Source organism: Haliotis rubra, unplaced genomic scaffold (assembly GCF_003918875.1).
Source record: "Haliotis rubra isolate DU_JTF1 unplaced genomic scaffold, ASM391887v1 Scf17, whole genome shotgun sequence".
NCBI classification, from domain to species: Eukaryota; Metazoa; Mollusca; class Gastropoda; order Lepetellida; family Haliotidae; genus Haliotis; species Haliotis rubra.
This window is the reverse complement of record NW_025765669.1, coordinates 3,273,066-3,300,334: the sequence shown is the minus strand read 5'-3', so window position 1 is coordinate 3,300,334 and position 27,269 is coordinate 3,273,066. Positions and strand designations below refer to the sequence as shown.

General features: G+C 39.9%; 1 protein-coding gene across 1 annotated transcript in view; it reads right to left on the bottom strand.

Annotated features, from left to right (window-relative positions):
* Positions 1-14,319, bottom strand: part of LOC124272479 (diacylglycerol kinase beta-like) — an 86,075-nt gene extending 71,756 nt beyond the window's left edge. The window contains 1 exon segment of the mRNA XM_046707659.1: positions 14,219-14,319. The gene's annotated coding sequence lies outside the window, so the exon portion shown is untranslated.
* Positions 14,320-27,269: the final 12,950 nt, after the last annotated feature.

Below are 27,269 nucleotides of genomic sequence, written 5' to 3'. Positions count from 1 at the left end.
CTTGCAATAAATCCTTGACTTTAACAAATGTCATTTGGGAGCCAGACTGCCCATTAATCAAACCATTCAATTGAGATTTATCATTTCTACATGTCGACATTAGGTATTTACAGGATGCATGACATTAACCATCTTAATCTTTATCTTTTCCTTATTTAAACTATCCTATAAATACATGCTTCATGTGATAAAGTGCAACTTATACAAAAAATTTAAAATATAAAAATGCTATTAAGTGTGGATAAAACACTGTACTGAATCACAAATATTTCGACACTGTATCTTGTATCATCTGCAAAATTGTCGGTAATGACGATGAGTATACTGGGGTGTAAAGATGTGGCGGTATGATACGTATCCCTTGAACACTAAGTATACAGAACCATGTGACGAGACCGTGATACGATACGCATGCCAGTAACACAACATATGCCAGTATACATAATGACGTGGCAAGGCTGCGATACGATATGTATCCCGACAATATAGGTGCGATATGATTTGTGTCTCCAAACAGCACTTTCATTAAGTAAGTTCATATTTGTTCGATTTTTGCAGGATAAACAGAACGCTGAATCAGATGTTTTTAAATATCACACAGCAACAATGGGAGATCGTATAAAACGGTTCTTGCACCTTTTGTTATTATTCACGTTTTACATCAATATAACCTGTAACGTAACGACTCGTATACAGGAGTTGTAAATTGATGCATTGTATTGTGAGCTTCCTATTACGATACAACACTGTATGGCTACATCGAAACACCACAAGAGCAAACAAAGGTACGTTTAATACCATGATGGTAAGGATAGGTATAATCAACTATAACAGTCGTATCTCCACGCTATCCATTCTCCTTTAACTCATATGCAGATCCAATCATAATGAACCGAATCATTACTCTCAGAAATGTCAATATTGCCAACATGGTAGCTTATTCCTCATGAAAATTCAGTTACTGTAACCTAACATGATAGTTCAGCTTGCTGATCATGCTTTATGTAACGGACAAATTGTGTCAAACATTCTACCAGACCCATCACAAAGCCCTGTATATTAATGACAACGACCATCACAGTCTGGCCCTGACAATGAAATCAACATGGTATATTTTGTCGAAAAAGAATTCCCTTCGTTACTTTTCAAAGAAGCTGAAACAGCATATGGTCTGTGATGGAGATTCACTGTGTATCTCAACCATCAATGGTCTGTCACAATCTTCAGGGTTCCTGTCCATTGCAAGTATAAATAATTACTTACAACTCGCCATGCTGTTGCTTAGAGATAGAGTCCCCTGGGAGCCTATGACAAACATGACAATCAAGCATATATGCACAGTGGGCATCTATACATACACCATGCCTAGAACACAGTACGCCTGGTGTATAAATAATATTCTTACATTGATCTGGGATATAACAAAAATTATCACACATATGTTTTATGATATACTGTCAACAATGAAAGAAGAGACATTTGAAAATTAAAGAAATTAAAAAAATGGGTTGAATATATTAATACAAATATCATTTACATTGACCACGGGGACGGTGTGGTAGTGTAGTGGTTGAAATGTTCGCTCGTCACGCCGAAGACCCGGGTTCGATTCCCCACATGGGTACAAGGTGTGAAGCCCATCTCTGGTGTCCCCGCCGTGATATTGCTAGAATATTCCTAAAAGTGGCGTAAAACTAAACTCACTCACTCACTACATTAACCACAGAAATGATAACATTTACAGTATACAAATTTCATAAAAATTCAGGATATATAATAGAAATTAAAAGATCAGTGTTCTCATTGACTGAGTAAGTGCATATGGTTTTGCACCACATGACCCCAGTGAAAATGTCACCTGGTACCTACAATGATAAGAAGTGATCCTGCACAATATCCTGTGGGTTCCCAGCCTTGATCCAATGGGATATGTAACTCAAATGAGAGTCGTGGCGTGGGATGAAGGTGGGGGTATGTGTGTCTGCAAACAGGATGGGATCCTGTCAAGAAATCCTGAGGGTTTCTGCCCCTGTTCCAATGGGATATGCAACTAGAATGCGAATGAGGTGGTGGGGGTCTCACTGCGAACAGGATGTGATCTTGACCAAAAATCATAGATCATACCACTATTGCAGTGGGATATGTGACTTGTACTTTGGTGAGATCTGTACCAAATATTCAAAGGGAGCACATCCCCATCAGAGAAAGATCTTACTGGTATCAAACTAGTGACCAAACATCACACGAGATCCAGAGGTACAGATAAGCTGCGTATCTGCGTAAATTACACAAATATTTATTTGAAAACTCAATTTCTATTCAGTCTATTGCGTACAAGTACGCTTGAAGTTTTGTAAATGCTCAATAAATGTGATCTTATATGTGTACACACACAAATGTCAAATCTTAGCTTGCGTACCGGTGGACAGATAAAATAACTGAAGTATACTGAAGATGTTCTATTTCAGGACATGAACTTGACAACTTGCAGTCTTTCTTATCGTTTCTCATATTACAGATCAAATATAAATAACAAACATTAACATTTCAACTTTACTATATTTTCAAATTTAGTGGAAAATGGCAAAATACCTAATTGAGTTTGAGTGAGGTGAGTACAATTTATTTGGTTACTCAAAGAAAAATTAGGATACCCAATTGAGATGACCACAAGTGAGCATATAACTCAATGACCAAAAAGTTATCTGTAGCTCTGGAGATCACACCCTATTTCAGTGGGTGTGACTGGCATGAGGGTGGAATCCACGATACACAGGTTGGGATCATCACCAAACATCTGATTCTAAAGGGGACACATCCCTAGACATGGATTCTACTGGTAGCACAGTGGTGACCTAACATCACAAGTAGCACATGCCTGTTGGTATTCTACTGGTAGCACAGTGGTGACCTAACATCACAAGTAGCACATGCCTGTTGGTATCCTACTGGTAGCACAGTGGTGACCTAACATCACAAGTAGCACATGCCTGTTGGTATCCTACTGGTAACAAACAGGGATCTTGTCCCAATATCCTAAGAGATCCCTGCCATATTTACACTGAAGAATCCAGCCACCTTACATGCCTAAGACCCTAAGAATGGGTTTAACACCTCTTACGCTGAGACAAACATGACAGCAAGAGATAATCAGTCATGTGACCTCTTATTTATGCTGCTATTCGAGTGGTCATTTTCCACCAGGATCAACAATGGAGGTGAATAAGTATTATCCTGTTCATGGTCAACCACACAAGCTAGTCTCTGCTCATTCAACCTCACTGTCAATTTAAAACCTAACATGAAGATATAACTATGTCATATAAAATCAAATAGCATCCATGTAAATGTAGTCCTCGAAATTGATTCCCATGAAAAAAATCTCATCCAAAATGGCACAAATATTACAAAAAAGAAGGCTAATATACCTTTAAGCTGCACACATATCCAATGCTACAAGTTTCCCATTGGCCTCCATCCGCGACATATCGACAGACGCCAATGCTCAGGCGTAGGAAATCTTCTTAGTCCCTGCCACAGTATGGTAACCAACTGGCACTGTGACAGAGAGGGGGTCACACTCCTTAGAGATACAAAATATTGATCAAGTTGAGCAACAGGCAGCATCATATGGCAAAGTGATATTTCGCCAGCGCCACTATTGAGTACGACTAGGGCTGGCTGCATACAGCCTAGCTCAGAACAGGACGTGGTCAGCTGCAAGGACCATATGATCGTCCATGCTAACTAACTACCGATGGACAGGATCTTTGGCTCGCACCGAGATAAAGTTTCACCACTGACCTGACATCCTGATGTATTGTCGGAATATTTCTAGCGATAATAAATCCGTAGAGTTTCGATTAACATATATAGTATGTTTACAAGGTAGGATATACCATGCTGAAAATGTTAATATCTATTTCATGTAAAATATTTGATGAAGGTGTATTTGGGCTTGTTTTCAAACATAACTTCAAAATGTAATATTTTATATTGTTTGTTTGTTGTTTGATGCTACACTCAGTGCTATTCAGCTATATGACGGCAGCTTGTAAATATTTGAGTATCGACTAGACAATCACGACTGAAATTGTAACCATCAATCGACAATGTCAGGGTACAATGTCACAGAATCCAAAAAGTCTTTGGGGAGGAATTTTACTTTTGAATCCTCACAGAGGAAACAGTTTTTGTAAATATGAAATTAAACAGTTTTGGTTTTACGTAAATTCCATGAAATGGGCTAACATGTAATGTGGGGATTAACCAGGTTTCAGATGTTGACCATGATGATAATGTATAGTTTCAGATGTTGATGATGATAATGATTTGGAGATTTTACATGCGATTTCAGACATAGTGCACATGGGTAGACTAGGTGAACAACTGCTCCTTTTATAAGCCTGGGTGAAACACCTTCAAAATCAAGGTCATATCACCACAATGCAATATCGCGAGTTACCAGCGTTTGGTGAGTCCATTATACAAATTTGAAATAGACATGGATTGAATCGATAAGAGACTAGTTTCATATGATGATGATGATGATGATGATGATGATTTAGAGATTTTACATGCGATTTCAGACATAATGCATATTTCGCACATTGGTAGACTAGGTGAACAACGGTTCCTTTTATAAGCCTGGGTGAAACACCTTCAAAATCAAGGTCATATCACCACAATGCAAGTTACCAGCGTTCGGTGAGTCCATTATATAAATATGAAATAGACATGGATTGAATCGATAATAAAAATTTACTTCAATAATACTATAAGTATTAGTCCTAGTGTTCCTGACTGACTGAGTTTGGTTTTACACCGCTTTTTAGCAATATTCCAGCAATATCACAGCGGGGGACACCAGAAATGGGCTTTACTCATTGTACCCATGTGGGGATTCGAACCCGGGTCTTCGGCGTGACGAGCCAACGCTTTAACCACTAGACTACCCCACCGCCCCCCTAGTGTTCCTGAATACTTGCTATAAATTTTACCATGGGGTAGGATACCTATTTTGTAACAGATTTTTGTCCTGTTACACTCATTAACAAATCCCAATGAACGAGCTGATGGCACTTGCAACACTGTGCAATGTGTGTGACACGGTAAGCAAAACAAGAGCATATTGTCACATCTACAATTAAAAACATGTGCAAAGAGAAATATTTACAAATTAAACCTAAAATCAGCATAGAATAATATTCAATCTGAACATGCAAATATGTCAGTTTATAGAAGCATACAACATTTCGATAAGGGATTTGTCATTGCAAATCTACAACACATGCCTTGAGTTTAATAAATCTGTCAAATCGTAAATGTCCTGGACAATGACACATATGCAGTAAAGCAATAATGACCACGATATCATGCTGACACAGATAGTATATCCTGTGTGGGTGTGGGTGTGTGGCGTAGGTGTGTGTGTTTGCATGCTGGTGTTGTTTATTGCTGTACATCAGCATAGGGTTGCTTGTTTACCCTTCATCATTTAGGGTTTCTAATGGGTAGTTTAAAAACGCTCTGATCTATATTCCAGCTTTAATATAGAACAAACTTTATGGATAACAACTTCTTTTTATTCGTGAGAGCGACGTTTCGATACAGATTCTTGTACCATTGTCAAGCATAATGGAACATGAAGAAGGGGGAAGTGTATATATACTAATGATACTTCATTCCATCCGCTTATGATGCACTCATCCACCAAGCCCAATCTACTGTATAAACTCTGCTGTATAAACATCTCATTATTATTTGTACATCATTGGCTTCCACGCCTGTCCTTTGTCTACTCTCTGGCTTCATCAGCTTTCTGCCTAGCCAATTATGTTAATTATGTTGTTTTCTTTGTTACATTGTTACATCCAGTATATATACACTTCCCCCTTCTTCATGTTCCATCATGCTTGACAACGGTACAAGAATCTGTATCGAAACGTCGCTCTCACGAATAAAAAGAAGTTGTTATCCATAAAGTTTGTTCTATATTGTACTTCCCAACTTCTAAAATGCCACTCAAAGAAGTTATTCCAGCTTTATATTTGCAAATCTGAACCAGACAATCCAGTGATCAGTGATCCACCCTGCTAATCTACAATTAAACACAATCAACCAAGTTTGAGAGCCTGACCAGTCTCGGTCCCAAGGACTCTCTGAGCTTGACAAGTCCCTGGGGATTCTCTAAGCCTGACGAGTCTCAGGGGTGGAAATAACTTTAAAATTGCTAGTGTACAGTGGCACATGTAAAATCACTTGCCCTGATAATTTTTCCACTGTAGCGGCCGTTTTCTTGTTGATTTTTTAAATAAACAACATAATTAACATTGGAAAGTCAACTGGACACCAGTACAGTCTGATATACAAATCTGCTTGCCCGACAGAAAACAAACACTGGACTCGGACGTCGGGCAATGTCTTTATTTCCACCCCTGAGTCTAGGTCTCTACAGATTTTCTGATCCTGACCAGTCTAGGTCTCTATAGGCTCTCTGATCCTGACCAGTCTAGGTCTCTGTAGGCTCTCTGATCCTGAACAGTCTAGGTCTCTATAGACTCTCTGAACCTGACCAGTCTAGGTCTCTGTAGGCTCTCTGATCCTGACCAGTCTAGGTCTCTGTAGGCTCTCTGATCCTGAACAGTCTAGGTCTCTATAGGCTCTCTGATCCTGACCAGTCTAGGTCTCTATAGGCTCTCTAATCCTGACCAGTCTAGGTCTCTATAGGCTCTCTAATCCTGAACAGTCTAGGTCTCTATAGGTTCTCTGATCCTGACCAGTCAAGGTATCTGTAGACTCTCTGATCCTGACCAGTCTAGGTCTCTGTAGACTCTCTGATCCTGACCAGTCTAGGTCTCTATAGACTCTCTGATCCTGACCAGTCTAGGTCTCTATAGACTCTCTGATCCTGACCAGTCTAGGTCTCTATAGGCTCTCTCATCCTGACCAGTCTAGGTCTCTCTCTGATAGGCTCTCTATAGACTCTCTGATCCTGACCAGTCTAGGTCTCTATAGACTCTCTGATCCTGACCAGTCTAGGTCTCTATAGACTCTCTGATCCTGACCAGTCTAGGTCTCTATAGACTCTCTGATCCTGACCAGTCTAGGTCTCTATAGACTCTCTGATCCTGATCCTGACCAGTCCCTAGGTCTCTATAGACTCTCTGATCCTGACCAGTCTAGGTCTCTATAGACTCTCTGATCCTGACCAGTCTAGGTCTCTATAGACTCTCTGATCCTGAACAGTCTAGGTCTCTATAGACTCTCTGATCCTGACAAGTCTAGGTCTCTGTAGGCTCTCTGATCCTGACCAGTCTAGGTATCTGTAGACTCTCTGAACCTCAACAGTCTCGGTCTCTATAGGCTCTCTGATCCTGACCAGTATAGGTCTCTATAGGCTCTCTAATCCTGACCAGTCTAGGTCTCTATAGGCTCTCTGATCCTGAACAGTCTAGGTCGCTATAGGCTCTCTGATCCTGACCAGTCTAGGTCTCTATAGGTTCTGTGAACCTCAACAGCCTAGGTTCCAAGGGATTCTCTGATCTTGACTAGTCCAGGCCCCTAGGAATGACTCTCTGAGCCTGAGCAGGATAGGTTGCTTGGGACTCTCTGAACTTAACCAGTCTACGTCAATAGGAAGTCTGCGCATGACCTGTCAAGATCCCTAGGGACTGTCTCAGCCAGGCCAGTCTAGGCCCCTAGGTACTGTCTGTCTGACCTGTATAGGTCTCTAGGGCCCAAAAACCTTACAGGTTGTGAGTGCATTCAATTTTAATGCAGAAAACATCATCTCATTGTATATCACACTCTGACACTAGTTTCTCCATTCAAACAATGGTGAGGTGAGGTGAGGTGAAATTGGGTTTAACGTCGTGCTTGAGAATATCTCGCTCATATGACGACGTGCATGCGTGTGTATGTGTATGTGCGGCTGCTTGTACTAGCCCAGACTGAAGCTGGTTTTATAGTGCTAGCTCACTGAGATACCATGCCGCAGTGAAGCATGAATACCCCACCCAGACACATTATACTGACTCCGAGCCGACCAGTCCTTGTTGTACCCATTAATGCCGAGCGCCAGGCAGGGACCAACAAGTACCATATTTTTAACGTCTTTTGGTATTACGCGGTCGGGGATCGAACCCGCGACCTTCCGTTGTCTGGGCGGACGCTCTAACCACTACACCACAAAGGCGGTCCCATTCAAACAATGTGACTACTTTTGTAACGATACATTAATACAGAACTGTATGAAGATATGAGGTTCACGAAACAATACACTGATTTACAACTCCTGTATTGCAATACATTACAAGTATATTGATGTAAAAAAATGGGAAAAATATCAGAAACTGTACATGAACCAGTTTATGCAGATTATCTAGTATTTTCTGGTTGTCTATATACAGCAGAATCTGCACAGTGCCCCCAAGCTTATGTTTCCCACCTACAATATCCCACCTTTGTGAGATTCATAACACATGTAACAAGGGTTACGATTTGCCTGCAGAAGGGAGAGGATATGAACTTATATATACAAACACTGTATCATGATACACGTCGTATCACCCTTATTATATGGATATGTATCATATTGATTCCTCATCGTATCGTTACCCCTCCAGCACTCACCATAAAACACTATCACTGACATGGTACGCCCTTGGCTTACAGAGAAAAGTCAACACAGTATAAAACCATAAATCTACATATCGGTTCATCAAAAAATACATGAACCCAAGATAGACAATCCAGTACACTCCTCACCCAAAGCAAGACAAGTAGCGGATACCAGGGCCACTGCTAAGGGCTTTACTAATGAAATGCTTCGTGTTTCCTCTGGAAATAATTTAGTCAGAATGTTGCTGATAGTACTATCTATGTTTAACACTTGACCAAGACTCCAATTAACTTCAGGTTGGGTTGTTTATTCCTTTACCGACTGCTCTGGCCAACCCCAGTAGGAAGGGGAAAAATAGAATGAAACGAGTTTGTCGGAAATATGTCATATTCTTTGTTTGGTAAAATATATTCTATAGATAGGCATTGTTCAACATAAGAATATCGTTCATGTAAAACATTGTGACTTGATTCTATTTTGTAAAATTGAAAACATTCTCTATGAACTATTTAAAAATGAGCTAACGTATGTAACTGGGTTTATTTCCCAAGACAATTGATACATATTTTATTAAAAATATGTATTATCAAACGTCATGCTGTCCTGATATCAGTGGTCCCTTCGATTTTGTTATAACCATATTTATTACAAATTCAAAACTCATGAAACAGAATAGTATTGGTCTTCAGCACGCTTTGCTTGTCGTCAGAAATGAAAAATAGCAACAGGTGGACGAGTTTGCAGACTTCATGACGCATGTCATTGTATCTGGACTGCATAAATCCATGCTCATGACGTCAATCACTGGATGGTCTGGTCTAGACTTGATTACTTAGACAGATGCCACATGGCTAGAATAATGCTGAGTGCAGTGTTGAATAATAGATTAACCATGTTAACGCTAACCTATGTTAACATATGTTAGGGACGGTGGGTAGTCTAGTGGTTAAAGCATTGGCTCATCATGCCGAAGACCCGTGTTCGATTCCCCACATGGGTACAACGTGTGAAGGCTATTTCTGGGTTCCCCTGCCATGATATTGCTGGAATATTGCTAAAAGTACCATAAGACTATACCTATTCACTGATACATGTCAGTGCTTCATGTTAGGTTCGGGGGCGGTGGGGTAGCCTAGTGGTTAAAGCGTTGGCTCGTCAAGCCGAAGACCCGGGTTCGAATCCCCACATGGGTACAATGTGTGAAGCCCATTTCTGGTGTCCCTCGCTGATGTTGCTGGAATATTGCTAAAAGCGGCGTAAAACCAAACTCAATCAGTCAGTCAGTCATGTTAGGTGCAATCAGCTGTAGTCCAGCAGCATGTAAATAATTACGGCTTGACCAGCAACACGGAGTCTGACAGCATCAGCAACAATCAACACCAGCAGGAATGGATGATATCATAAACCAAATGACCGAATGATTATTGCTCAATGTTCCATCATCCATCCTGCAGATTCCTGCCCACAATAACGCAACATACTGAAGTGAGTGTTTAGGCGTTTACGATACTTTTAGCAATATTCCAGCAATATCATCATGATCATGATAGGGGACGCCAGCAATCAGTGTCTCAAACATACTCAGGAAGGGAATCAAACCCAGTGAGTGAGTATGGTTTTACGCCGCTTTTAGCAATAGTCCAGCAATATCACGGTGAGGGACACCAGAAATGGGCTTCACACATTGTACCTACTCTTCGGCCTGATGAGCGAACGCTTTAACCACTAGGCTACCCCACCGTTCCGAATCAAAATCAGAACTTTCATGAGACAAATAGAAGCTTTAACCACATTTATATACCCACTGTTATCAAAACTGATCATTCAACTTGACTATTTCACCAAGCAAAGGATGTCACGGACCTATTATTCCCTGAGGTCCTTTCAGAGTGATTTGTTATGAAGAAACATCCAAAATATATACTTACATTCTCACAAACACTGCCTTATCACACATTGCCCTGTTCGTACTAGGTCTCTCACAAAATGGCCGGCAGCCAACTTGAGTGCAAACAAAATAGGCCATACAGACAATATGGTCAGAGATACATCAAAATCTCCCAGTAAAAACTCATCATTGTCTCTGATTGTTGCATCCACTTATGACACAAATACTACTCATGATGTTTTGTGCCTGGACATGTCTAATGAGAGCTTATTATACAATCAGCTGAAACAGGCTGTGCCCTTCTATGGCCCATCAACATTTACATTACAAAGTTTGCTGTATAAAAACAAAGACGACAGAGAAACATGGCACGCCCTGGAATGAAATCAGCATGTCTCAAACACATTCTTCAAAAAACAAAATTCCAGTGGTGTGGGTATTGATACTGTATCAGGTATCAAGCTCAACTGGGATGCTGGGAAAATCTGGATTATATTATTGGTTTCTTAGAGTGTCAGAATCTCTAACTTGTTGATGCGTGTCATTGGGTCCTTTAGATAGATTGATCATTTTGATGCTCATGATATTAATCACTGGATTGTTAAAAAAATAGTTGATTTCAATAATGAATCAACAATAATTTCATGATTAGTTTCTTTTTTAAAAAATAAAACAAACAGGCTAGGTGATTATTTGGAACAATCTAATACAATTTATTCAATTAAAGATTTATTTGTTATTTTAAGAGACACTGTAAATATACTTTGATCAAAATATACAATAAAATCAAAATACTTCATTCAAAAGATACAATAATAAAGAAGATTGAAAGGATAACGAGTAGGCACATTACAAAAATATGTGGGATTGCTAAAAAATTGTCGGGTCACTGTTTCCAAACATTCTATTTCTTGGACAATTGACTTGCCTGTGTGTGTGTTCATGACCCTCACCCTTTTGCGAACATATATTTCATTATTGTTAGAGAATTATTCACAAACAATTACTCCTGATGTAGTCAGACTCATACAGACGACTCGGCTTTTAAAAGAGATTTTTATGACTGTTCACAGGGTTTGTCTCTTTTATTTCTGTGAAAGATGCAGACGAAAAATTCATAACTTTTGTCGCATCTCCTGAAAATTATTTCGTTTGCTATTGCATGTTTTGTATTGTATATGATGATGTATATTTGCCAATTTGACACAAGTCAATAAGACATATCTCATACCAACATTTTCAAAGTAATCCCAAAATATGACAGTTTGAGTTGCACACTGGACATGGGTAAGCGAGTGAGTTTAGTTTTTACAGCCGCACTCAGCAATATTCCAGCTATATGGCGATGGCCTGTAAATAATCAAGTCGAACTAAGATTTAATACTGCTATAATATGAGTGAGTAGGTTTGGTTTTACGCCGCTTTTAGCAATATTCCAGCAATATCACTGACACTAGAAATGGGCTTCACACATTATACGCATGTAGGGAATCGAACCCTGGTCTTCTGTGTTACAAGCAAATGCTTTAACCACTAGGCTACCCCATCAACCTGCACTAATTTTACCTTGCAATGGCAACAGTTTATATATAAAAAGATGTCAACAATTGTTCAAGGTAAATAAGTATATCCAGAGACAATAATGACCGTAGATGCATTAACACTATATAGTGTTCCATTGTGACAGTACTAAGACAACATTACTTATATGTCCAATATTCTGTTATTATTTATATTTCTTTATTATATTTATCACTGACATTCACCATTCCACGATTCTTAGAATCAGATGATATCTATTAATTATTGATAATTATCTATGGAAATTAATTTCAATGGTTTAGAAGGAAACCATGATATAATGCAAACTTTTTAGTTCATGAAACACGTTTGGGATTTCATATCAATATGCAGTAGTGGTTAGAGTCACTGAAACTGAATCTCCTCGAGAAGCATGACAGGTGTGAATTCAAATGATATTACTATTTTCGTTTTATTATAAAAGTGGTATGTTTATGTTGTTGTTTAATGAGGCATTTGGCAATATTCCAGCTGAATGATTGTGGTTTATAAATAATTCAGTCTAGACCAGACAATCAAGTGACTGACATGAACATCAACCTGTACGATCACCCTACACAGCGTTCCAGTTCATTTAATAAAGTAAGTCACCTCTTGAGACAAGGATAAGTTACTGAGATTAGATGTGTCTATCATTTCCCACAACACACATCCTGCCCACCCACGCACACATGCACGACACACACACAGATGCGGATAGACATGAACTGGACACATAACAACCCAAGTTAAAGTTGAAATTCAGCAATTATTATTGCCGTAAGAACTAATAGATCAGCAGGGCCCTTATTCTCGAAACCTTCGTAGCCCTAAGAATTCTTAACTTTAATCGTAGCCAATGTGTTAAGAATGGGCTTAAGAAGTTTGAAGGGCTATGAACGTTTCGAGAATAGCTACCCTGGTCAGGCTTGATGACTTGGTTGATGCGAGTCATCGTGTCTCAATTTCGTAGATGGATGCTCAGGATGTGAATCACTGGATAGTCTGGTCAAGACTCGATTATTTACAGATCATTATCATATAGCTTGAACACTGCTGAGTCAAGGTTAGATAAGAAATAAACATAGACATAATTATGTAATACAATATCACAACCACAAGACAATACACCAACACTGTAAAACAGTGTGTAAATAGTAAAAAGCAAGTATAGCAACTTTCTGATACATAGTATTAGTAACAAATGCTTTTTTCCTAAAACAGTACATATGCTACATTCAGCATGACAGAATTATGTTCTATAACTGTCATTTAGGGTATGAAAATATATCTGATATTTACACTTTTCCATCAAATATCAGTGGACCACCAATTTCTTTCCATAGTAGTGCCATATTGACTACCTAAGAAAGTCAAATTGACTCTGTAACACATTGTGAAAAATTAATAATTACACCAAATTCTAATATTTGTTTCACGACTTAAGTCTGCCAGCAGTCATTAAGTTAATTACGCTTACACATACGTGATATACATATTTACACTTGAATGATATCAAGTATTTTCGAAACAAACTTCCCTGACTTAATGTATCATTCTGAAGTTTGGACAGTTGTTTCTGAAATCACTTGTTGCAATCGACAACAAAGGCAAATATGATATGGACTATAAGATTTAATTCACACCCTGCATCGACTGATGATTGTCAGCAAGATGCATGACTGTTGAAAGCGTTTATGACAAGTGTTTTATGAATATTTCAACACCACTTGATAAATCACGATCCTAGAGCAATGGATATTTATTAGCATCTCATATACATCTACGCTGTTATCGGGGAAAACACGGAGATGGAGTCAACTCACAAGAACATCGCCTTTCGTTTGAAGTCTAGTGAAAACTCGCCGATCAAGAGAGGTCATGAAACGACAAAGTCACAAACACGCATGCTTCTAGCCATAGATAGGATGTGTCGCCACTAGAGCCAATCTTCATACGTTTTCGCCCAAAAACCACACGCGAGATTCGAAGGCGTTCGCCATAACAAACCGCCTTGTACCGCAACATCCCCTCACATATGTTATGTACGTTTGCGAAATAATGGTACATTCTATCGCAATTTTCGCAGCGTCAGTGCACCTCTTGAAATTGCATTGTATAACGTTGGAAAAATCAAACATACTCACTCGTCAAGGAGAGTAATTGCCATGTCTATATCCAGAGACTTATTCGACAGTCGCCATGATCGTATCGCTCGAGTACACTTCCTCTTCTAACGTCGATGACTCTCCGCCCACGCGAAAATCAACCATGGTATAGTCTGTTCTACAAATGGTGGCACTTCGGAAATGTTTACCGGATATTAATTTCATATATATTACCTAATTGTACTTGAGTTTTTTCATCACGCAATGTTTGAACGGAACTTGTATGATCGTGTGTTTTCTTGGCGTAACCTATTTTCGTTGCATAGCTGTTCGTCTCTTGCAGCAAGCGTGTCGGTTTATGTAAATGCACAGTGCGCGTTGGAGATTGTGAAGCGAATTATAATTCCATTAAAAGGATACTGACTGACTGAGTTTGGTTTTACGCCGCTTTTAGCAATATTCCAGCAACATCACGGCGGGGGACACCAGAAATGGTGCCACACATTGTGCCCATATGGGGATTCGAACCCGGGTCTTCGGCGTGACGAGCCAACGCTTTAACCATTAGGCTACCCCTGACGCTTAACACACAGACGCACACACAGTGATAAACACATGTATGTGTGTGTCTCATATATATAATATGATTCTCTTTTTTCTCGTAAATTAGTAACTAAATAAATATTAGTGAATGAGTCAATGAATGAGTTAAAGAATAAATAAATACAAACAAAATAAAAATGGAAAGGCTATTGAATTGCATGTAATGTTACAAGCCATTACATTATTTTATCATCATAGTAAAATGTACATACCACAATCACCACTGACATAAAATAGCTCATGCGTGTATAAAATATATGTGCACAATACTCACTATTTCCTGTTTGAATGTGATATGTTGTCACGCTATATATCCTATATGTATTCTTTTTGACACATTTTAATATCTAAATGATAATAATCTTGTTGTTACAAGACAAACTAAAACGTATAACAATGTCATTATAAACCCTTGCTTGTAATGACCAGAGATTCATTTCAATCGTGGTTTGTTGTTTTAACGTGTTTAGCAAATGGAATGTTTAGCAAATGGCAAGAGACGTTTTGAAATATTTTGTTGTTTCAAAACTCCCAAACAAACGGCATAAGTTGAATATAATACATAAAAATCAGATACGGGCGTGTCGACCACTTAACTGACAGAACATACTCTCAAACGGTATACTGTTACAACGAATTAGGACGAACATTTCGTATACTTTGTACAAAGTACAAGGGTGTGGCTTACCTCTAGAAGGGTTTGAAAATGTTTGCTGTTATTGAGTTAGAAGTGAATGTTATCAGCTTGTATCTATTCTGGTACATTAGCTGCAATCTATGACTGTAGTTTAGGATATTGGCACATTACACAGTGGATCGAACCAGTTTATGGTTTAACGTACAAATAGGTGCTTTCACATAACACTCTGCTTGTCTGTAGAATATGTCAAGAAAAGATAATTTTTCTTATGATAATTGTGTGTATATTTAAAACTTGACACTTAGTATGAGCTGAATTAGAACTATGAGCTGACTGTTGATTGAAGGACTTAGGTATGTGTTTTCTTTATGTATATTTACTATCACCGGGCTATGTCATCTGGTGTTTGGGGGGCTGTGGGGTAGCCTAGTGGTTAAAGTGTTCGCTAGTCACCCCGAAGACCCGAGTTCGATTCCCCACATGGGTACAATGTGTGAAGCTCATTTCTGGTGTCCCCTTCCGTGATATTGCTGGAATATTGCTAAAAGCGGCGTAAAACCATACTCACTCACTCATCTGGTGTGTGCGTTCGTGCTAGCCTGTCTCACAGTCCCTGAACCGCAATACTTCCTGTTCCGCCTAACCCTTCCTGCAATGCTAAAGTTTGCATACAGCAAGTCTAGATTCCCTCCGGTTCATCTCTCGGTCCTCCATTTTTACTGGGGCCCCTTTTCAATTTAAAATAATTTTTTTTATTAAGTCAAAATTATATATATTCAGAGACTAAGCGTTAGTCAACGTTCGTGTATAATGGCGCATAGTTTGTTTTGTCAATTAGAAACATTGACTTCACTAAAACAAAGCAGAGACCATATAATAGATTCTATTATATTGTCTCTGTACAAAGGGACAAACTAACTCAGTCACTCTATTGTTTGAACAGCGTTACTGAAGGTGTGTGTGACGTCACTAACATTAACAGTTCTTTACTCATTTACTGTAAGGCGTTATACCGTGTACGTTGGCGAGGAACACGTAGCTCAGTGGAACAATTGAAGAGAATTAGCCAATCATCATGGTGTATGAATTACGATATTCATTGAGGAAATAATTCCACGGAACCCCTTGCACCCACAGTTGATAATGTGATAATATATATGACGTCATGTGATATGCACATTGCCATTATGTTGTTTGGATAACGCTGAGTGCAGCGTTAAACAACACATTAAAATACATGAAGATATTGGCAATTCATTTTTCTGTTTTTCGCCATTCGTACCATACAAGTCTAATTATTAGCCCTGTTTAATGGAATCGGTCTAACGCTCCAGACTTTTCACGAAGACTGCACATTTCGATTGTAATGTTTTGGTCCTCTTTGGGAATAGAACCGAGACCATGACATCGCAAGACCAAGCCACGATCCTTAACCGTAGATGATTAGCACGTTTGTTGTCTAACGCCATACTTGGCGCTGTTCTAGCTATATGACCACGGCATTCCACCGATCGTGTATGTGCCAAACGAACCTGTGATTGATACTATGGGCAACGTCCAACCAATCAACAAATCACCGAGTCTGGTCACCCAATCCATTATGTCGCCTCTTACGACCAGTATATCGGTTGCTAGAGACCAAATCTTATCTCGGAACGCAGGATCATCCATGGTATTATTGTTCAACCATAATTCCATATAAATTGCCATCTGATGACATTGGGTCACGGTGTTCCAGTCGCGTATGGCGTCCTTGTTCCCTGCAGAGTTGCGTCCCTTAGACACGTAAGGAACCGATGACCTTGGATTGGAATCTCCGTTCGCCCAGATTATGTTTCTAAGCTTGTCAGCACAGCACCCTATTTGTTTGTAAACGAGGGGTAGCCTAATGGTTAAAGTGTTCGCTCGTCACACCGAAGACCCGGGTTCGATTCCTCATATAGGTACAATGTGTGAAGCCCAGGTCTGGTGTCCCCCGCCGTGATGTTGCTGGAATATTGCTAAAAGCGGCGTAAAACTAAACTCACTCACTGTTAGTAAACGGAACATGCAACAATTTCAGGCTTTTCCACCACACCAAGAGGACACGCCTTTATATAACCAGAATACTGTTCGGTGTTAGACCAAACTCTCTCATTCACTTGAGGACGGAAGGGTTCCCCCACTGACACGGGGACAGAGTGATTCAGAAAGGTATAGGCCTGACCTGTATTGTGCATTTACACATATCAGTGATTCACTACCACTTGTATCACCGGCTACTGATTAGATACGGCCTACGCCCTATTCTACAGCGCCAACAGGCACAGCAGGTTTGCAAATACTCTTCAGAAACATTTTGTTGATTTTGACCGTGCACCGTCAATTAATTATCATATGCACAATGACGCCTTACATCATTCTTTGTGATCACGCGTACAGGATGAGCGCACCCCTACCGCATTTGAGTTTTCATTTGAATACTGAAAGCGTTACGCCAACTCCGTTATAGTTATAGCAGTGGTATACTCTGGACCCTGTGTGTGAGCGTGTGAGCGTGTGCGCGTGTGCGCGTGTGCGCGTGCCAATTTTGGACAGTTCTGATTTTGGTCGATGTTACTTAGATAACCCGTTATACTAAAAACATGCGCAGCTTTTGGCAATGGTGAATCGAACCCGAGTCTTCAGCGAGACGAGCGAACGCTTTATCCACTAGACTACCCCACAGCCGCTTTTCTTCAAGATATCATGTAACCTGTAATATAATTTCAAGACAATTTTTCATATGTTGGGTAAATTAGACGACTATGAACACACAGTATTTCGAATGATTATTTGACGACGTTATCAAACGTTTACATATAAGATAACGTTTCATATTACTAGTATTTTGTGTGACGACCGTTTCTGCTCATCATGTGGAATAAACGTAGACCCACGGATTTTGACAATTTCTGCATTTCCTGTGTCACACCCACGCAACGGCATAATTATTACTAATACTTTTTATAATCATTCTCATTATCGTTATTGATAATTACAAATTATACAAAGTGTATTAACGTACATCATTGCACAATGGAAGCATACCTGGGATTTTGTGAGTGGGAAATATGCTTCTCAACTGTAGACAGGAATATTCACATAGGTTATTCTATTTAAAAATACACCCATGGGAATCAATTTTGTGCTGTTGAAAAGGTAATTGCATCTTTATCAGATTAGGACTATATATCTGAATTTCCAAAGCATGCAGACAAAGCAAGACAATACGATAACTCATAAAAGCAATATATCTGTCAGCCGTGCGATATGTTCTATATTATGCCCAATAGTTCTCATTGCAGTAAATAAAATATTTCTGTCACCCGTTCAATTATACTGTCGGACACACGTCAAACTGAGAGTAATATATATTTGCAATCAATTGACAAAAATATGTGAAAGGTATAGATTGATGTGATGAAGAGATATCGGTGACAGTGATGTAGTTACCCCCGAACCGTGACACCTGGGAACACCTGGGAACACCTGTGTGACATAGATGTACACAGCCAAACAAGGAAGGTATTTCTGGTGAAACTATATCTATATTTTTAATGAATATTAGTATATTTAACAATATTACAGGAATATCACGACGAGAACACCTTAAATGAGCTTCATGCTTTGTAACCGTTTGTAGACTCGAACACGGACCTTCAGTGTGACGAACTAACTTTAGTCATTAGGCTACTTCGAAAATTACCTGAGTGAGAGTGAGTTTAGTTTTACGCCACACTCAGCAATATTTCAGCTATGTGGCGGTGGTCTGTAAATAATGGAGTCTGGACCAGACAATCCAGTGATTAACAACATAAGCATCGATCTGCGCAATGGGGAACCGGTGACATGTGTCAACCAAGTCAGCGAGCCTGACCACCCGATCCCGTTAGTCGCCTCTTACCACAAGCATGGGTTACTGAAGGCCAATATTCTACCTGAGAGAATAACGTATGATTCATTAATGCTTAAACGTCTTGAGTATACGTATGATTCGAATAAGCAGGAGACACGACCCTGTGCGCATTTGCTGTCGAGATGCGTCCCTTTATAGGCGTAACAGGACCCCAATATCATTGGTCGAATCCCTTACTCGCCCAGGTTATAATAACTGGTATGTAAGCAGCATATCCGTGCTCTTTGGTTTCACGTGCAGCACATTGACCCCCCTTTGGATTTCCACCCACATTGAATTGTCATCGTGAAGATCCGGGTTAGAATTGGTCTTCAGTAACCCATGCTTGTCGTAAGAGGCGACTAACGGGATTGGGTGGTTAGGCTCATTAACTAGGTTGACACATGTCATCGTATCCTAATTGCAAATATCGATGCTCATGATGTCAATCACTTGGGCGTCTGGTCCAGATTCGATTATTTACAGACTGCCGTTATGCAGCTGGAATATTGCTGAGTGCGGCACCAAACAACACACACACACACACACACACACACACACACACACACACACACACACACACACACACACACACACACACACACACACACACACACACACACACACACACACACACACACACACACACACACACACACACACACACACACACACACACACACACACACACACACACACACACACACCTTGCACTTGCAATAGCAAGCTTACCTGGGCAAGAGAGTCAATGGTGTATACGTTAACTCCTTTAACTTGGAAAAAAATGCTCGTGAAAAAGAATCCATTTTGAAGAAAACGTGCTCACATAATCAGTATAAGCTGCTGTTATATACCATATTAACCAAAGTAAATGCGTAAAATGATTTCCTTGGTCCGACAGCGTTAATGACGTTATTAACTATGACGTGATAACAAGGTCATTGTTGACGCAGTGTACTATGACGTCACAATGCCTGACGGCGAGTTTACGTTATTAGTATACCGCCAAGGTCGTTTTTGTACTGAAGACACTATTTTTTGCAGCCTGTCAACTAAAATGTGGTTTATCAAATAGAATTGATTTCAAACTAATCGTGTTTAATTCTGTTTCCGCCCCGTAACGCCGTACTGAACACGCGAAAATATAACGTCGGGGTGTATATTCACCAGTTGAAGTTGTTTGGTTGGTTGTTTAACGCCGTACTCAGCAATATTCCAGCTATATGGCGGCGGTCTGTAAATAATCGCGTCTGGACCAGACAATCCAGTGATTAACATCATAAGCATCGAATTTTACGTAATTGGGATACGAGGACATGCGTCAACCAAGTAAGCGAGCCTGACCACCTGATCCTGTTAGTCGCCACTTACCACAAGCATGGTTTGCAGAAGAGCAATTCTAACCAGATTTTCACGGGTCAGGTTAGTATGATTACAATTATAAGTAACTATTAAACTGGACAGGCACAGTCTGGTTCAGACATCTGATTTCTTTCAGGAAAATTACACTTTGAATAAGATAAAAATGTAACGTTGCATTGGTAATGGCTCAACCATGCACATCGACTGTCCACCTCGTATAAGTTAAAGGAACGAGAATATCTGCGGATTAAACATAACTCTTTGACAACAGAAACAGTATAAAACCGACACATTTTAAAATTCAAATGTTATTCATTTTCTTGGGTTTTCTCTACAGATAAACTAAATTTATCTAACAGTACTTCAAAGGATGAAGGGTAACGAGCGTATTCACTTTATACATTTCAGGGGCGGTGGGATAGCCTGGTGGTTAAAGCGTTCGCTCGTCACGCCGAAGACCCGGGTTCGAATCCCCACATGGGCACAATTTGTGAAGCCCATTTCTGGTGTCCCCCGCCGTGATGTTGCTGGAATATTGCTAAAAGCGGCGTAAAACCATACTCACTCATTGTACATTTCATTTTGACATTTCGTCCTGAATATAAACAAACCATGTGTGATCTCCCTTTGATTGACTTGACTGGAATTACTTTCAAAAATTAATTTGTCGTAATTTTTCCTCCAAAAACTAAATGCGGAAAGTCCTAAAGAAATGCCGCAAAAAATTAAATTGAGATTCCTAAGAGTTGTTTATCAAGTTCTGAAACAGTGACCGAAAACTAACCAGTCTACCTCTCACCAAGGATATGAATGAGTGGCCCCATGTTGTCACCGAAAAGCCACGTTGTGAGGTTGCACCTTCCAGCAGAGACTCTCTGCTTTCAGGAATCCGTGTCACTGTTAACTAATCACAAGTGACGCTGTTAAATCAATGTTTCCAAATAGGTTATGGGCGTTAAACGAATTAAACCGATATACAAACTGCAGGTGGAAACATCACCCTCACACACTTACCTGCATGGCTTACTGGTAGGTCAGCGGTCTCTTATCGCGTCTGCATTTACCGTTCGCAAAAAAGTGTTATCGCCGAATTGGCTTGATGCTCTCTGTCAAGATTATTCAGCGTGTATGACGTCTATGCGGGCAATGGCTGTGTGTACGTGTGGTGCTCCTGGTGCACTCAGCCAATAGAAACAAACCTTTGTGTATACAAGATAAGGCCTAAAAAAATCAATTTGAGTCTGGTTTTGAAAATTCAAAAATGTCATGACGGAATGTGGTATCTTAATTGTGTTTTCAGTAGAGGGTCAACTGGACGAGTGATGTAAACACATAGCGTTATCTAAATCGTTACTCACAGTAATATCACGCCATTAATGTTTGTATATGGATATTTAATGCATCAAATATTGTGGCAGTGAAGCGGAAAAAAAAATTAAAAATAAAATAAAATAAAAATAAATAAATAAAATAAAAAAAAAAAAAATAAAAAAAAATAAAGAATGATATTTCTTCCTGCAGAGTGGGAAGTTTGCTTTACTTTGAAAGGGTGGTCAGTTTGAATTTTCCTTTTTGAAACGGACGTAGTGAATTAGTCAGTGGATGAGTGAGTGATTGGAGTTTGAATCCGCTTTGGACAATAATTCAGTTTTGTCACGATATCTCGAAACGTTTATGTACACGTAATTCATGCCTCACATGTATGGTGCAAACAAACCAAAAACAATAATTTGCGTCAATTTGGGATTCGAACCTATGATGTTAGGATTCTGCCTAATTTTTGACGCACATGAGGAACAGAAAACTACAGGAAATGTTATCTTTTGGTTGAAGATCGATACAACAAGCCTAGCTGTGTCAGTGATAGGTCAACTGGTGACCCGGCGCAGCTGGTGGCGTTGGTATCTGAAGGTCTCGTGTACTTCCTCAATGTTGAAGTATCTGAGACCTCCGCCAGCAGTTGGTGACCATGCGCGTCATCCACAGTGGAGATAGCCGAGATATGAGGTTATGACGATATTGCATTTGTCATGGATAAACGACACTCGTTTATCATTTGTATATTTGTAACACATATATCTCTTTTTTGTTGCGTAGTGTCTGCCCACGCGCTTCGAACTTCGCTGTACAGTGTGTTCAGAGGAGCAATGTGTTGCGTTTAGTAGATCCCTGTGATAATTAATGCATTTGATACTACTACTACTACTACTACTACTACTACTACTACTACTACTACTACTACTACTACTACTACTACTACTACTACTACTGGGGCGGTGGGGGTAGTCTAGTGGTTAAAGCTAAAAGCTAAACTCACTCACTACTACTACCAGTACTACACTACCACTACTACTACTACTACTACTACTACTACTACTACTACTATACTACTACTCTGGATTGTTTATAGCCGCCATATAGCTGGAATGTTGATGAGTGCAAACAAGCAACTACTACAACCACCACCACCACCGCCGCCGCTACTACTACTATATTTACTACTACCACTACTACTACTACTACTACCTGTTTATAATAAAAACTTGTGTTTACTGTGCATTAAATGTAAAATCTGTCATCATCGAACATAATCATCATCATCATCCCAGTTACTAATGGGCTCATCATGCACAGTACTTATATTAACGCTAAGGTAATTCGTCACTTTGTTCAAGTTCATTATGAGTTTCCACTCGATACTTGTGCATCTGCTAGGTATTCAGTACCGCCTGGCGTGAACCGCGCCTCGTCAGTGGGCGTTGTCCGATACGGGCCTTGTCCAACTAGAAGAGGCGTGCCTCGGGCTTTGCCTTGTCAGTCCTGTCCTTGTGGTCTTAAGTAATCATTATATATATGAGGTCGAACTCCAGCAGTATATATGTGAGAGACATTCTTATCTAGCGGAATGCAATCAATGTGTTTGTGTCACCATTCATCATAACCGTTCATTTGAAGGTTGCAGTGTTCCACAGCGGCCATTGTAAGTGTTTTACGTGCGCTTCATTGTCTAATCTTAGCATTGGTGACACATGCTGGTTAACCAATTTTTCAAAGTTTGCTTGATGTTTAACGCCATAATGCTCCTGCTGTAGGATGGGGGTCTGTTAATAATTCAGTCTGGACCAGACAATCCAGTGATTGACATCGCGAGCATCGATCTACGCAACTGACATGTGTCGACCAAGTCTACGAGCATGGCCACCCGATTCCTTGAGTCGCCTCTTACCACGAGCATGGGTTGCTGAAGACCAATTCTAGCACGGATCTTCATGGACCTCTGTACAGTTTATAATATTATAGATTTTAGTTATCTACATCATCATACATGAATTCAGTTAAACTTTTTACTTCTCTTCCAAACTGATTGTAGGACAATAAAATTTCTAGAACATTTCTCAAATGCTCGAACATTTACAAGAAGGCAAGAAATAGACAATCGCAACGGCAAAAGAAGATGTACAAGATATATAAGGGCATTCTGCTATCATCCCCCTCTGTCCATACCTGTGTCGCCAATATATACCACCACCTCTTTCTTCAGTGACTCAAATTGCATACTTATCTTCCAGGGATGATTGAAAATGTCGACAGCCTAAGGTTGTTGAGTACTCCCTTAAAGGTTTCCATGTAATAAATACAGTTATTCGTGCCATGCTTACAGTATTATTTGAACCAAATACACGGTGGGGTAGCCTAGTGGTCAAAGCATTCGCTCGTCACGTCGAACCGGGTTCGACTCCCCATATGGGTACAATGTGTGAAGCCTATTTCTGGTGTCCCCCCACCGTGATATTGCGGGAATATTGCTAAAAGTGGCGTAATACTAAACTCACTCACTCACAACCAGGTAGCATATTTCTGAAGGCATCAATGTTACTAGGTATTCCCTGTTTATGAAGAAGCACGAAACTGTGATCAAGTATCTCCAACTAAAAGGGGTTACAGAGCTCCAGATAAGATTTAACTCATGTGGGTACTGTACCCACTGTATGTTTTTGGAGTGGGTATTATGAATGTTGAGTGGGTATTTCATTTTCCGTTACCCACTGCTTTCAAATATGTGCGTATTTCAGTCATTTTACTCACCTAAGTATATGTCATTGAGTAAGTTTACTAAGCAGGTATGTTCTGCCTTATGTCATACCTAATCAAAACCAACTTTAATATAATGGAAATGATTTCATAAAAAATCACTCATCCTATACTGACAGTACAACACTTGTCCTATACTAACAGTACAACTTGATAGCAATCGATGTCTTTTTCATTACGCAAGCGATTTTTATAAATATATTCCGTACGCATTTGTTTTAAACTTTTAGCGTATCTAACATTTTAAATGCGTAATTGGTACGCAACAATGATTTTTTCAATGCGTAATTGGAAATTTTCTATGCGTATTTTACCCGGATACGCAGCTTATCTGGGCCTCTGCGCCGGGTTACTCCAACATTTGTTTGTTGTTTAACGTCGCACTCAGCAATATTCCAGCTATATGGCGACACGCCGTTAACAAATCGTGTCTGGACCAGACAATCCAGTGATCATCAGCATGAGCATCGATCTTCGCAAGTGGGATACGATGACATGTGTCAACCAAGGCTGCGAGCCTGACCACCCGATCCCCTTTGTCGTCTCATACAAACATGGGTTACTGAAGACCAATTCTAACTTCTTCATGGGTTGTAAGTCCAACGGCCTCCATGGGAACACAGTGTCAGCTCAAGGCGTGGTACTCCTTTGTTGGCCATTATTACCAGAATGGCCTCCTAGCTCAAGAAAAGAAGAGAGAACCTTGGACGTGATCCAAGGTTAAGAAGACATTTACATGCCACCACAAAGTGAGTGAGTGAGTGTGGTTTTACGCCGCTTTTAGCAATAATCCAGCATTATCACGGTGGGGGACACCTGAAATGGGCTTCACACATTTACCCATGTGTTGAATCGAACCCGGGACTTCGACGTGACGAGTTAACGCTATAACCACTAGGCTATCCCACCGCCCCCCAGGATATTATAGACCACAAGGAGAAAGCCTTCTACACCAGGGGGACTCTCTCGCATCGTTGGCAGGGGTGTGTCAACCTTGAATGGTATCCAGTCGAAAATAGCTAGCAACCAAATCCACCAACACCGCCCAATACGAGGCACCGGTAGTCCTCCAAATTGTGTCCAAATGGTTCAAGTATTGGCTGTTCACGGCAACAACTTGGGTTCGAATACCCAAATACATGGTGCCAATTCTTGGTGTGCCATGCATAATATACATATGGGTTTATCTGGTGATAGGATAAGTAAAACCCACCTATGTGAACATGGTAAAGGCTTCATTGAATAGCTTTGTCTTCAATCTGGGTCTGAAAGTACATATATAGTTCAGCTGCTGGATTTACTTCAAGTGTGTGTTTGTTCCAAAAGGACGACAGCAGCTTGAATTGACCGATTGCCAAATGTCCGTGAAGCTATACCCCTGGCCATGAACTACTCATTACATGATGACATATTAAGATCGGACAGACAAGTTGGAGCTGCGTTTTTGAATGTTTTGAATATTAATACGACTTTCGTCGTGGATTCCATGACAGTAAAGGTAATTTTGAACTGTTTGAAGCACGGGTATCGGATCGTGGATTGGAGTACTACCAGACCGAACGACAAGACAAGAAAAACAAATTTAGAGTTATCTCCCTTCCATCGATTTTGCATTCGCAAAACATCGGTAATTTCCGTACATCATACGAGATTCAATGTTATTCAAGATAAAGAATTACTACTACGAAGTACCAAATGAGTTCGGCATTCCCAGGGGTACATAGAAAATGTTATTCGCTTGTAAGCGGGGTACATTGAAAATAATACAAGAGTGCTCAGCCAATCAGAAAACGACATACATGTGTGAGGCAAGATAAGTATATTTATCTTCTCGCCCTTCGGGCTCAGAGAACATAAACTGACTGACTGACTGAGTTTGGTTTTACGCCGCTTTTAGCAATATTCCAGCAACATCACGGCGGAGAGAACATGAACAAACATTGAGAGAACATCAGCCCATGTCTCTCTCTTCTTCTCAAGAAATCAAAATCAAAAACAGGACAAAACACCCTCCCCCAGAACAGAAAAATCCAGCCAGACAATACCTCCTCCCCAATCCCTCTTACACGCACACACACACGCACGCACGCACGCACGGACCAAAATAAGAAATACAAAAAATGATGTCTAGGAGTAGGGACCAGTAGACATGTGATATACACTCCCGGAAAACAACTACATTTCAATGTACAGTCTGTTTGACACGAAAGTGTCCCCATGAATTGCTAAATATCAGTTTAATATTTATTAACTACCTTTCTAAACTGATATATTTAGCAATTCATGCGGACACTTTTTTAGTCAAACCGATTGCAGTCCTTTTACCATCTTCTAAAACACATACAGAAACAGAATTTACTTATCTAATGACGTGTTTTGCACTCAATAGTTATTTTACATCCCCTTCAGCTGCTTTTTCTGTAACAGTTCCTTACATCGTTCATAATCACGTATGATTAGGTGTTCAATACCACCGG